At 43.0% G+C, this 13,194-nt stretch overlaps 1 pseudogene; it reads left to right on the top strand.

Annotated features, from left to right (window-relative positions):
• The first annotated feature begins 10,744 nt into the window (after positions 1–10,744).
• Positions 10,745–11,906, top strand: LOC124699804 (annotated as a pseudogene).
• The last annotated feature ends 1,288 nt before the right edge of the window (positions 11,907–13,194 follow it).

The raw sequence follows: 13,194 nt of genomic DNA, 5'->3' as shown, positions 1-13,194 counted from the left end.
GATTTCTCGCTTTTGATTATTCTCAACTTAGACATCCATACCGGGACAACATGGACAACAGATAATGGACTCCTCTTAAATGCATAAGCATGTAGCAACAATTATTATTCTCATATGAGATTGAGGATATATGTCCAGAACTGAAACTTCAACCATGATTCATGGCTTTAGTTAGCGGCCCAATGTTCTTCTCTAACAATTTTGCATGCTCCAACCACTAAGGTGATAGATCCTTCAGACAAGACGGACATGCATAGCAACTCACATGATATTCAACAATAGTTGATGGCGTTCCCCGAAGCATGGTTATCGCACAACAAGCAACTTAATAAAAGATAAAGTGCATAAGTACATATTCAATACTACGATAGTTTTTAAGGCTATTTTGTCCCATGAGCTATATATTGCAAAGGTGAATGATGGAATTTTAAAGGTAGCACTCAAACAATTTACTTTGGAATGGCGGAGAAATACCATGTAGTAGGTAGGTATGGTGGACACAAATGGCATAGTGATTGGCTCAAGGATTTTGGATGCATGAGAAGTATTCCCTCTCGATACAAGGTTTAGGCTAGCAAGGTTATTTGAAACAAACTCAAGGATGAACAGGTGCAACAAAACTCACATAAAATACATATTGTAAACATTATAAGACTCTACACCGTCTTCCTTGTTGTTCAAAACTCAATACTAGATATTATCTAGACCTTAGAGAGACCAAATATACAAATCAAATTTTAGCAAGCTCTATGTATTTCTTCATTAATGGGTGCAAAGCATATGATGCAAGAGCTTAAACATGAGCACAACAATTGCCAAGTATCACATTATCCAAGACATTTTAGAATTACTACATGTAGCATTTTCCAATTCCAACCATATAACAATTTAACGAAGAAGAAACTTCGCCTTGAACATTATGAGTAAAGCCTAAGGACATATTTGTCCATATGCAACAGCGGAGCATGTCTCTCTCCCACAAAGTGAATGCTAGGATCCATTTTATTTAAACAAAAACAAAAACAAAAACAAACCGACGCTCCAAGTAAAGAACACAAGATGTGACTGAATAAAAATATAGTTTCAGGGGAGGAACCTGATGATGTTGTCGATGAAGAAGGGGATGCCTTGGGCATCCCCAAGCTTAGACGCTTGAGTCTTCTTAAAATATGCAGGGGTGAACCACGGGGGCATCCCCAAGCTTATAGCTTTCACTCCTCTTGATCATAGTATATCATTCTCCTCTCTTGACCCTTGAAAACTTCCTTCACACCAAACTTCAAGCAAACTCATTAGAGGGTTAGTGCACAATTAATAATTCACACATTCAGAGGTGACACAATCATTATTTTCACTTCTGGACATTGCATAAAGCTACTGGACATTAATGGATCAAAGAAACAAATCCAACATAGCAAAAGAGGCAATGCGAAATAAAAGGCAGAATCTGTCAAAAACAGAACAGTCCGTAAAGACGAATTTAAAGATGGCACCAGACTTGCTCAAATGGAAAAACTCAAAACTAATGAAAGTTGCGTACATATCTGAGGATCACGCTCGTAAAATGGCAGATTTTTTTGAATTTCCTACAGAGGCCTGCGCCCAGATTCGTGACAGACAGCAATGCTGTTTCTGCGCAGCGATCCCAAATATAACATCAACTTTGACATAAAAACTTTACTTGGCACAAAAACATGATAAGGAGAGGTTGCTACAGTAGTAAACAACTTCCAAGACTCAACAAAACAAAAAATTGCTGTAGTAAAAACATGGGTTGTCTCCCATAAGCGCTTTTCTTTAACGCCTTTCAGCTAGGCGCGAAAGTGCAAATCAAGTATTATCGAGAGTAGAAGCATCAACATCATAACTTGTTCTAATAATAGAATCAAAAGGCAACTTCATTCTCTTTCTAGGGAAGTGTTCCATACCTTTCTTAAGAGGAAATTGATATTTAATATTACCTTCCCTCATATCAATAACAACACCAACAGTTCGAAGAAAAGGTCTTCCCAACACAATAGGACAAGATGCATTGCATTCGATATCCAAGACAACAAAATCAACGGGGACAAGGTTATTGTTAACCGTAATGCGCACATTATCAATCCTCCCCAAAGGTTTCTTTTTAACATTATCAGCAAGATTAACATCCAAATAACAATTCTTCAATGGTGGCAAGTCAAGCATATCATAAATCTTTTTAGGCATAACAGAAATACTTGCACCAAGATCACATAAAGCATTACATTCAAAGTCATTGAATTTCATTTTAATGATGGGCTCCCAACCATCTTCTAACTTTCTAGGAATAGAAGTTTCAAGTTTTAGTTTCTCTTCTCTAGCTTTTATGAGAGCATTTGTAATATGTTTTGTAAAGGCTAAATTTATAGCACTAGCATTAGGACTTTTAGCAAGTTTTTGTAAGAACTTTATAACTTCAGAGATGTGGCAATCATCAAAATCTAAATCATTATGAGCTACAGCAATGGGATCATTGTTCCCAAGGTTGGAAAAAATTTCAGCAGCTTTATCACAAGCGGCTTCAGCAGTTTTAGCAGTTTCAGGCAGTTTTGTTCGCTTTGCACTAGAAGTAGAAACATTGCCAACACCAATTATTTTACCATTGATAGTAGGAGGTGCAGAAACATGTGAAGCATTAACATTACTAGTGGTGGTAATAGTCCAAACTTTAGCTACATTATTCTCTTTAGCTAGTTTTTCATTTTCTTCTCTATCCCACCTAGCACGCAATTCTGCCATTAATCTTATATTCTCATTAATTCTAACTTGGATGGCATTTTCTATAGTAGTAATCTTATTATCAATATCATTATTAGGCATAACTTTCAATTTTAAAAGATTAACATCAGAGGCAAGTCTATCAACTCTAGAAGCAATAGTATCAATTTTATCAAGCTTTTCCTCAACAGATTTGTTAAAAGCAGGTTTGTGTACTAATAAATTCTTTAAGCATGGCTTCAAGACCAGAGGGTACACTCCTATTATTATTGTAAGAATTCCCATAAGAATTACCATAACCATTACCATTAGCAGAAGGATATGGCCTATAGTTATTAACAGAGTTGTTCCTATAAGCATTGTTGTTGAAATTATTATTTTTAATGAAATTCACATCAACATTTTCTTCTTGAGCAACCAATGAAGCTAAAGGAACATTATTTGGATCAACATTAGATCTACCATTCACAAGCATAGACATAATCACATCAATCTTATCACTCAAGGAAGAGGTTTCTTCAACAGAATTTACCTTCTTACCTTGTGGAGCTCTTTCCGTGTGCCATTCGAGTAATTTATCATCATATCATCAAGAAGTTTTGTAGCCGCCCCCAAAGTGATGGACATAAAGGTACCTCCAGCAGCTGAATCCAATAAATTCCGCGAAGAAAAATTTAGTCCTGCATAAAAGGTTTGGATGATCATCCAAGTAGTCAGTCCATGGGTTGGGCAATTCTTTACCAAAGTTTTCATTCTCTCCCATGCTTGAGCAACATGTTCAGTATCTAATTGCTTAAAATTCATTATGCTACTTCTCAAAGATATAATTTTAGCGGGAGGATAATATCTACCAATAAAAGCATCCTTGCATTTAGTCCATGAATCAATACTATTCTTAGGCAAAGATAGCAACCAATCTTTAGCTCTTCCTCTTAATGAGAAAGGAAACACTTTCAATTTAATAATATCACCATCTACATCCTTATACTTTTGCATTTCACAAAGTTCAACAAAATTATTGAGATGGGCAGCAGCATCATCAGAACTAACACCAGAAAATTGATCTCTCATAACCAGGTTCAATAAAGCAGGTTTAATTTCAAAGAATTCTGCTGTAGTAGCAGGTGGAGCAATAGGTGTGCATAGGAAATCATTATTATTTGCATTTGTGAAGTCACACAACTTAGTATTTTCAGGGGTATTCATTTTAGCAACGGTAAATAAAACAAACTAGATAAAGTAAATGCAAGTAACTAATTTTTTTTGTGTTTTTGATATGGAGAGCAAGACAGTAAATAAAGTAAAACTAGCAACTAATTTTTTTGTGTTTTGTTTAGGTGCAGCAAACAAAGTAGTAAATAAAATAAAGCAAGACAAAAACAAAGTAAAGAGATTGAGAAGTGGAGACTCCCTTGCAGCGTGTCTTGATCTCCCCGGCAACAGCGCGTAGAAAAGAGCTTGATGGCGTGTAACTCACACGTTCGTTGGGAACCCCAAGAGGAAGGTATGATGTGCACAGTAGCAAGTTTTCCCTCAGAAAGAAACCAAGGTTTAATCGAACCAGGAGGAGCCAAGAAGCACGTTGAAGGTTGATGGGGGCGAAATGTGATGCGGCGCAACAACAGGGATTCCGGCGCCAACGTGGAATCTGCACAACAAAACCAAAGTACTTTGCCCCAACGAAACAGTGAGGTTGTCAATCTCACCGGCTTGCTCGTAACAAAGGATTAAGCGTATCGAGTGGAAGATGATTGTTTGCAAGAAAATAGTAAAACACAATTGCAGTAGATTGTATGCTATGTAAAGAATAGGACCGGGGTCCACAGTTCACTAGAGGTGTCTCTCCCATAAGATAAAAGCATGTTGGGTGAACAAATTACAGTCGGGCAATTGACAAATAGAGAAGGGCATAACAATGCATATACATGATATGATAAATATAGTGAGATTTAATCCGGGCATTACGACAAAGTACATAGACCGCCATCCAACCGCATCTATGCCTAAAAAGTCCACCTTCAGAGTTATCATCCGAACCCCATTCAGTATTAAGTTGCAAAGCAACGGACAATTGCATTAAGTATGGTGCGTAATGTAATCGACAACTACATCCTTAGACATAGAATCAATGTTTTATCCCTAGTGGCAACAGACACATCACAACCTTAGAACTTTCTCGTCACCGTCCCAGGTGTCAATGAAGGCATGAACCCACTATCGAGCATAAATACTCCCTCTTGGAGTTAAGAGTACAAACTTGGCCGGAGCCTCTACTAATAACGGAGAGCATGCAAGATCATAAACAACACATAAACAATAGATTGATAATCACCATAACATAGTATTCTCTATCCATCGGATCCCGACAAACACAACATATAGAATTACATATAGATGATCTTGATCATGTTAGGCAGCTCACAAGATCCAACAATGAAGCACAACAAGGAGAAGACGACCATCTAGCTACTGCTATGGACCCATAGTCCAGGGGTGAACTACTCACTCATCACTCCGGAGGCGACCATGGCGATGAAGAGTCCTCCGGGAGATGAATCCCCTCTCCGGCAGGGTGCCGGAGGCGATCTCCTGAATCCCCCGAGATGGGATTCGCGGCGGCGGCGTCTCCGGAAGGTTTTCCGTATCGTGGCTCTCGATGCTGGGGGTTTCGCGACGGAGGCTATTTGTAGGCGGAAGGGTAGGTCGGGGGCCGACGAGGGCCCACACCATAGGGCGGCGCGGGCCCCCCTCTGGCCGCGCGGCCCTATGGTGGCGGCGCCTCGTCGCCCCACTTCGTTATCTCTTCGGTCTTCTGGAAGCTCCGTGCAAAAATAGGACCCTGGGCGGTGATTTCGTCCAATTCCGAGAATATTTCCTTACTAGGATTTCGAAACCAAAAACAGCAGAAAACAAAGCAATCGGCTCTTCGGCATCTTGTTAATAGGTTAGTTCCAGAAAATGCGTAAATACGACATATAATGTGCATAAAACATGTAGGTATCATCAATAAAGTAGCATGGAACATAAGAAATTATCGATACGTTGGAGACGTATCACCCCCCCCCCCTCTAGGTGCGGCATACGATCCTTTCACTTCTGACATAAGCCTAACCTAGAGCTCGAGAGACTACAGTGAGAGAATCGGTAACACAACAGTGACTCTACGACTCAAGAAGTAATACAAGCTCATAACAAGCAGAGGTCACTGACCTGGCATACATCAATCAACGGAAGCGAAGTTATGCTATTAGACATAGCAAGATAGCAAAAGGCCTAAGAGGCCAGGAGCATAACGGCGACATCCCAGCCCATAGGTTCCGTGCTGCCACCCGGGAACCCCAAGCTACTCGTCGATGTCGACTAGAAACCACCATCCGTTGGAGAGACTTCGTCTGAAACAAAAGCATGCAAAGCTGAGTACAGGGACTCAGCAAGACTTAGTACAACCTTTTAGCAAAGCGGGTATGCGGGCTTTCTGTGGAGCTTCTTTTGCGTAAAGCCAGTTTTCCTTTATTAAACAAGAGGGAGGAGAAGTTCGACTACTCAGAACATTTGAAAGGGGATAAGAGAGCGATATCTCTATCTCTATTGATCATCATATTGTATCCACCAATCTTCATCATCTCGAACCACTATCCTCGGATCACCCCCTCAACACCCGGAGAAGGTATCCGTAAACACACATTATTTGCCAAGTTTTACGATCAGGTTAAAGTTGTCTATGATCACAGAATCCATTCCCAAGTCGTCCATAACCGTGGACACGGCTTTTTGAAAAGATTTAACCCTGCAGGGGTGCACAATTTATCCACACGTGCCAACCGATTCTTAGTGCCAGTACATTAGCTCTCTTCCTTGGAAAGCCGGCAGAGAGTGGTTGACCACGACCTTTACCTTGCTGTCGTCGAGACCATGAGTCACGCGCTAAGGATTGTTCCGCCGTAATGGGTCAAGTCCCGAAGTCGGTCCTTAACGATGTGAGGCGAGGTGGGTTTCTCCAGGGACTCTAACCCCAGCCACCACGGCCACGCTTACCTACCTGTATGCTATGCACCTTTTCACAAACGTTTTCCATGCATATGTCCAAATAACAAGCAAACTATGTGACTCATGGAATCTACTAGGCAAGTTAGTGAGTCGAGAGGGTACCATAATAGGGCCTCGTGTGGTTGTACGCTCGGTCTTGGTTCAAGAGGCGAGAACTCGCATCCTAGGGTCGGCAGAAACGAAACAACCCACCACATCCCAATGTGGCCTTTCGTTTGAGCCTTTAATCATGTTTAACAGCATCTCTACACTTACCACGTCAACCTATCATGCTAGATTCATTGTATTGTAAGGCTCCAGTCCGAAGACCGGAGTAGTAGCGTAACAAACTAAGCATGGCTAAGCATAGAGAGATAAAGGCTCTAACAACGCACACATGCCAAACCTAGGTATGCTAGGAGCAGTGGATCATGGATTTGAGGCTACAAGGGTGGAATATGCAATAGATAGGATAACTCTACCTATCGGTAAAAGACAGTTGAATCGCATGCAATATGTAGGAACCAGAAGTAAAAGCATTTCAAAATCATATATGAACCAGGCTAGGGCTTGCCTTTGTCCCTGACAAACCGATATTGGATCTTCGGAGATCTTCTGCTTGACTTGTTTGTCGATGGAATATTATTGACCTTCGATGCTGCCGATCTTCATCGTCTCGGGCACGTGTTCTATCGATCGCGAAGAAGCAAACACTAGAAATAGAGAAATAACAATCAATGCATGCAATCGATGCAATGCGCATACAATAATGATGATATGACATGTTAAATTTATTGAAAGCATTCCTATATCAAGATCATCAATTTAAATAGGGTAGGAATGCATAATACTTTACAATTCCATAAACCCCGCATATTAAAGAAGAGGGTTCAATTGTTCTTCTATTAAGGACATTGTTCAAAGTTGCTTAATCATGCATGATTGTGCTACTAAAGTGTAGATCTCATTTTTCTGAAGATTTTGATATATTATACACATTTTTCTGATATAAAATGAATAAGTTATGAATTAAACAAGTTTTATCCATTTTCTAGAATTTCTGGAAAACATTAAAAATATGACAGTCGGACCCACTCGTCAGGGTTTTATTAGTTAATAAAACATTTACGAAATGATTAAAATCCTGACATGGGGGCCCACTTGTCAGGGATTTCTTATTTACAGAAAACATTTTATAAAAAGAAAAAGGGCTGACGGTCGGGTCCCACTGGGTCAACCGCCGGTGGTTGACCACGGCGACCGGCGGCAGTAGCGAGCGGCGCGGCGGCTACGGGGCGCCCCTGGTCGCGCGACCAGGCGCGTTAGACGCGCAACGAGGCGGCGTGTCGAGGGGTGGTGGCGCCGCCATTTATTGGCCGCCGGAGCAGCATCGGCGACGAGGCCGAGCGGAGGCCGGCGGTGGCGCACGTGGTGGCGTCGCTACAGAGCACTAGGGAGGACGGCGAGGGCACCAGCAGAAGGAGGAGCTCACCAGGAGCGCGAAGGGCTCGACGGCGGGGTCGGAGGAGGCCGGACGGCAGCGAATCAATGCCGGCAAGCGCTGCCGGCTACGGAGAAGATGAGCGCGGCCAAAGCGATTTCGGGCCTCTCGGCTGCGTGGCTTGACAGGGAGGACAACGGCGACGCGGCGGTTCATATGGTGGTCGCGGGGGAGCCTGGGGAGGCCGGTAGCGGCGGGGCTACGCGTCGGCCGGAGCTAGGGTTAGCACGGGCGCGGCGCAGAGAGGAGGAAAGGGGAGCCAGGGAGAGGGGGAGGATAGGGTCGAGGGAGAGGGCGGCGTGGAGGCCTTATCCTCGTCCAGAGGTCGGCGGGCGGAGGCGCGCATCGCAGCGGCCGATCGACGGCCGGCGCTGCCACGAGCGGCGGCCCGCTCGGCTGCGGGTAGAAGACAAAGGGGCATTTTTCGAGAAAGCCCCCTAGGTCTTGGGGATTTCCGGGAAAAGTTAAAAACGGACCTGATTTCCATGCCATTTGCTATTTTTGCAACCTTTTGAGAGATTCAAAATTAGTGCAAACTTTATAGAAAATATTTAGTGGCCTTCCTATTTATATCAAAGGTCCACATATTTGGTTTTGAACATTTGAAACATTTCAAATAGACAAAGACTTGCATAAACCTAGGGTTTCCATTTTAATTTATTTGCAAATTTTTCCTAATGCATTTTATATGATGCTCATGATGCACAAACAACTCCTAATTAAGGTTTAGCAAAGTAGGGATGTTACAACTGGTGAGTTAATTTGCTGTGTTAACTGAAATTGGTGTGTAGTTTCTGACTTGGTTGATGTTTGTTCTTACAAGCAGAAGAAGAAACTTCAAGAGGAGAATGCATTGCTGCTGATGGAGCTAAAGGGGTTGGAGCTACAGCTAGAGATGAGGAAGGCAGAGAACAAGAAGTTGCTGAAGAAACATAGCCAGGAGCTTAGAAGGAGGGATTGGAGGGAATGTGTAATTGTGTGCTTGTTCTCTGTCTGCTTAGTGCTTGTTGCTATGATCAGTGTGAGGTAGAATTGGGAAATGTAGGTGGAATAAATATCAACTATGCTTGTAACCAACTATGCTTGTAACCATGCTTGTTTTGATGAAAACCATGGTTGTAACCATGCTTGTTTAGATGAAAACCATGCTTGTAACCAACTCTGTTTATGGAATAAATATCAATCTTTGCTTCAATTCCAACAAGTACTTGCTTTGCATTCAGGCATCAGTAACAGAGGAAGACAAATTGTAGGGTTCAAACATCATTTTAGTAGCAATGATAGCATTCAAGTGTTTACAAATATAAATATGATCCTAAACATTATTCAGTAAGAACATTACAAATTCATCACTGAGGTGCTGTCTGACTAATTGGAATTTCTTCAGGATTGTCACTTGGGAATGCCTCATTCAAATCAGGCAACTCATTTCTGGGTTGCTCATTTCTGGGTTGCTCATCACCAAAAAGCAAGTAGTAGGTTGATCCTGGACCTGTGTTGTAACCTCTTCTTCTTGCATTTGATGAAGTTGGCACAGTTGGCTGTGATGAACTGGCCTCCTCTGCCATATTTGGCTCTTTTCTTTTCCTTCCTCCTCCTCTTCCTATTTCACTTGCTCCTCCTCTACCAGCTCCTCTTCCTCTTGCACTTGCACCTCCTCTGCCAGCTCCTCTTCCTCTTGCACTTGCACCTCCTCTGGCAGCTTGTCTTCCTCCTCCTCTTCCTGTTTCACTTGCTCCTCCTCTGCCTCCTCCTCTTCCTCTTGCTCTTCCTCTATCTGCTTGTGCATTAGCTCTGCCACTTCCAGCTTCTCTTGCTCCTCCTCTGCCAGCTCCAGCTTCTCTTGCACTTGCAGTTGCAGTGGTTAGCCTTGTAGGTGGTAGCTCCTCTCTTGCAGATACTACAAAGGCAATTTCTTCAGGAATGGTTGTTGCACTCTTGGTATTGGGAAAAGTGCTGCTGCCTGTTGAAACATTGGTTGACACATTGGTACAGGGAAACATTGAATCAAATAACATAGATTGAAAAATTAGGCTTGGATCATGGAGTTACCTCTTGGCCCATTTGATGCACCAGTGTTCTCATTTGATGCATTGGATCATTTCTAGGGTCAGGAGTGATAGGCATTAAGTGCTGCATGACAGAAGGATCATCCACATCATCATCTTCCACATTGGTAGCTCCATTTAGGTTATCCAATACCCACTTGGCATGTCCTTTTTTATTATGGTTGGGGTTTCCACACACAGGGCGGTACAAGAACAAACGTCGCCGGTAGTTTTGACATTCGTGTTACCTCCAATTCGTCTAACTGACAGGCCGATCTATAATTTATGTCGCTGTTAGTTTTGGTGGGTAAGTCGATCCATTTATTAAATAGAAATCGGATAAGAGAATAAAATAAGTTTAATACAGTATAGTTCAATATCATAACACATAAACCAGCTTCGGATATCATATACTCCGTAGTTCAGATGACAAACATAAGCTGGGTCCAGGGTGCGGCACCACCGCTCCGTGAGCGGCGGACGCAGGGGCGACGGGAGCTTCATGTACGCCGACGCCGAGAACCTGCCGCCGGCGGTGGACTGGCGACAGAAGGGCGCGGTGACCGCCATCAAGGACCAAGGCCAGTGCGGTAAGTCCATACGTTGTTCTTGAATTTTCTGACATTATTTTCGATCTACGAAGCTGTGTGAGACATAAAAGAAACTGTTGAAGGGAGCTGCTGGGCATTCTCGATGATCGCGGCGGTGGAGGGCATCAACAAGATCAGGACCGGGAAACTGGTGTCGCTGTCGGAGCAGGAGCTCATGGACTGCGACAACGTGAACAACAATGGCTGCGACGGCGGTCTCATGGACTACGCCTTCCAGTTCATCCAAAAAAAATGGAGGGATCACCACCGAGTCCAACTATCCGTACCAAGAACAGCAGAACAGTTGCGACCAGTCCAAGGTGAACAAATTAAGGCAGCTCTTAATTAATTTTGTCAACATCTAAACATTAACTTCCCATTACCGAGTTTTTTTTTCTGCCATATGTTTTCAAACTCAAAGTACTTGCTATCGATTTCGCGATATCTGTAGATTTGAAGTAGGGACATTTTATCCATGTTGCAGGAAAACTCTCATGACGTATCAATCGATGGCTACGAGGACGTCCCTGCCAATGACGAGTCTGCTCTGCAGAAAGCGGTCGCGGGGCAGCCCGTGTCAGTTGCAATAGACGCCGGTGGCAATGATTTCCAGTTCTACTCCGAGGTGCGTATAATTCGCTCGAACTCTCCATGCAGCTGATGCATATGTGTACTCATTTTCAATGACATGTATATATACATATATGCATCGACTTACGCCGATCACTCCAACGAACTCAGGGCGTCTTGACCACAGACGGCGGCACGGATCTAGACCACGGTGTCGCTGCCGTGTGGTACGGTACTACCCGAGATGGAACCAAGTACTGGATCGTGAAGAACTCCTGGGGAGAGTCCTGGGGCGAGAAGGGCTACATCAGGATGCAGCGCGGTGTGAAGCAAGCCGAGGGGCTGTGTGGCCTCGCCATGGAGGCCTCGTATCCAACCAAGTCAGCACCACATGCGACAGTCAAGAAAGGGTCTCTTGCTGATGAGCTCTAGATGGCTTCTGATCCTTCAGAGTGCAAGCTCTGTACAAAGGGAGAACTAAATTAATCTCCCCATGTAATGTTGTGTAATTTCTGCAAAATGTTCTTGTAAACATAATAAAGGTATTTTTAATAGGAAGGAAAAACACCAATAAATGCTTACAAATGTAATTTTATTGAAAATATGCAATGCATCGAAGACAACACAACTTACTATAAATATATTAACTTAAGATGCCTATTTGAAACACCAATGGATGCGATTAGAGGAACTAACCCACCATCTTGATCAAATGAAAAGGTAGTTCGCTTAGGTTACACCTCGAAACCAGGTCCATGTATCCTTCTGAAAGGCCACTACAAAGTACAAACCAGCTCACACATCCACGGGTAGTGGGGTAGTGTTATAAACACGACAAGAAAATAACGAAAAACGCAACAGAGACACAAGATTTTAACGTGGAAAACCCCTCCAACACAGAGGGGAAAAAACCACGGGCGGCAGCCAGCAAAACTTCACTATATCGGGGAATGTTTACAAACGCCGTGGGTTATCTTATAATATGATAAACCCTAGCAGGCGACTTAAAAGAGGTATATATGGGCGGTGACATCGATCACTACCGGGGGAGGGGGCGGCCTCGCTCTGCTCGTCAGAAGTTAGCCTCCGTTTAGAATGAATTCGGATCACAATATAACAGGTAGGAGGCCACAATCTCGCCCCAACCTGGTCGGCCGTCCGCCTGTTCCCTTGCAAATTATCTCAATGGAAACAATGAAAACAGGAAAGAACATCAAACAAAGATTGTAATAAAGCATATGAGAGTAGGGTTCAAAGGGTTTGACTTCTAATTACCAAAGATAACTCTAATCAATTCTTCCTAGCACAACCCTAGCACTAGCAATAGAGATACATAGAACACACAATAAGCATCAGAGGATGCATAAGTTCTACAAACAAAACAAGCCACACAATCCTACTCTCTATACTGATCTGTCGCATATAATTAAGCTAGCAGACAACCATGGGCACCATTTTTTCGTCCTAACCTTACTTCATAATTAGGGGTTCCACATACTCTTCGACTCGCCACCAACATGACTTGCTCTCGATAGCAACAAGAAACAAAGCTACTCTATCTCAAGGTCGCGGTGAAGCAGACGACGAAGGAGTTGGAGCCACTGTAGTGGCTCCGATCAAACTTATCGAGAATAAGGGAAGCAACTACAAGGTTGGTGGCCCTGAGAAACGATTTTGTTTTTATGTCAAGAGGTACATCAACGGACATAATCGGTGGCAG

The sequence above is a fragment of the Lolium rigidum genome, chromosome 3, assembly GCF_022539505.1.
Source record: "Lolium rigidum isolate FL_2022 chromosome 3, APGP_CSIRO_Lrig_0.1, whole genome shotgun sequence".
In the NCBI taxonomy this organism is placed as follows: Eukaryota; Viridiplantae; Streptophyta; class Magnoliopsida; order Poales; family Poaceae; genus Lolium; species Lolium rigidum.
The sequence above is the reverse complement of the archived record's forward strand: the minus strand, read 5'-3'. Positions and strand labels throughout refer to the sequence as shown.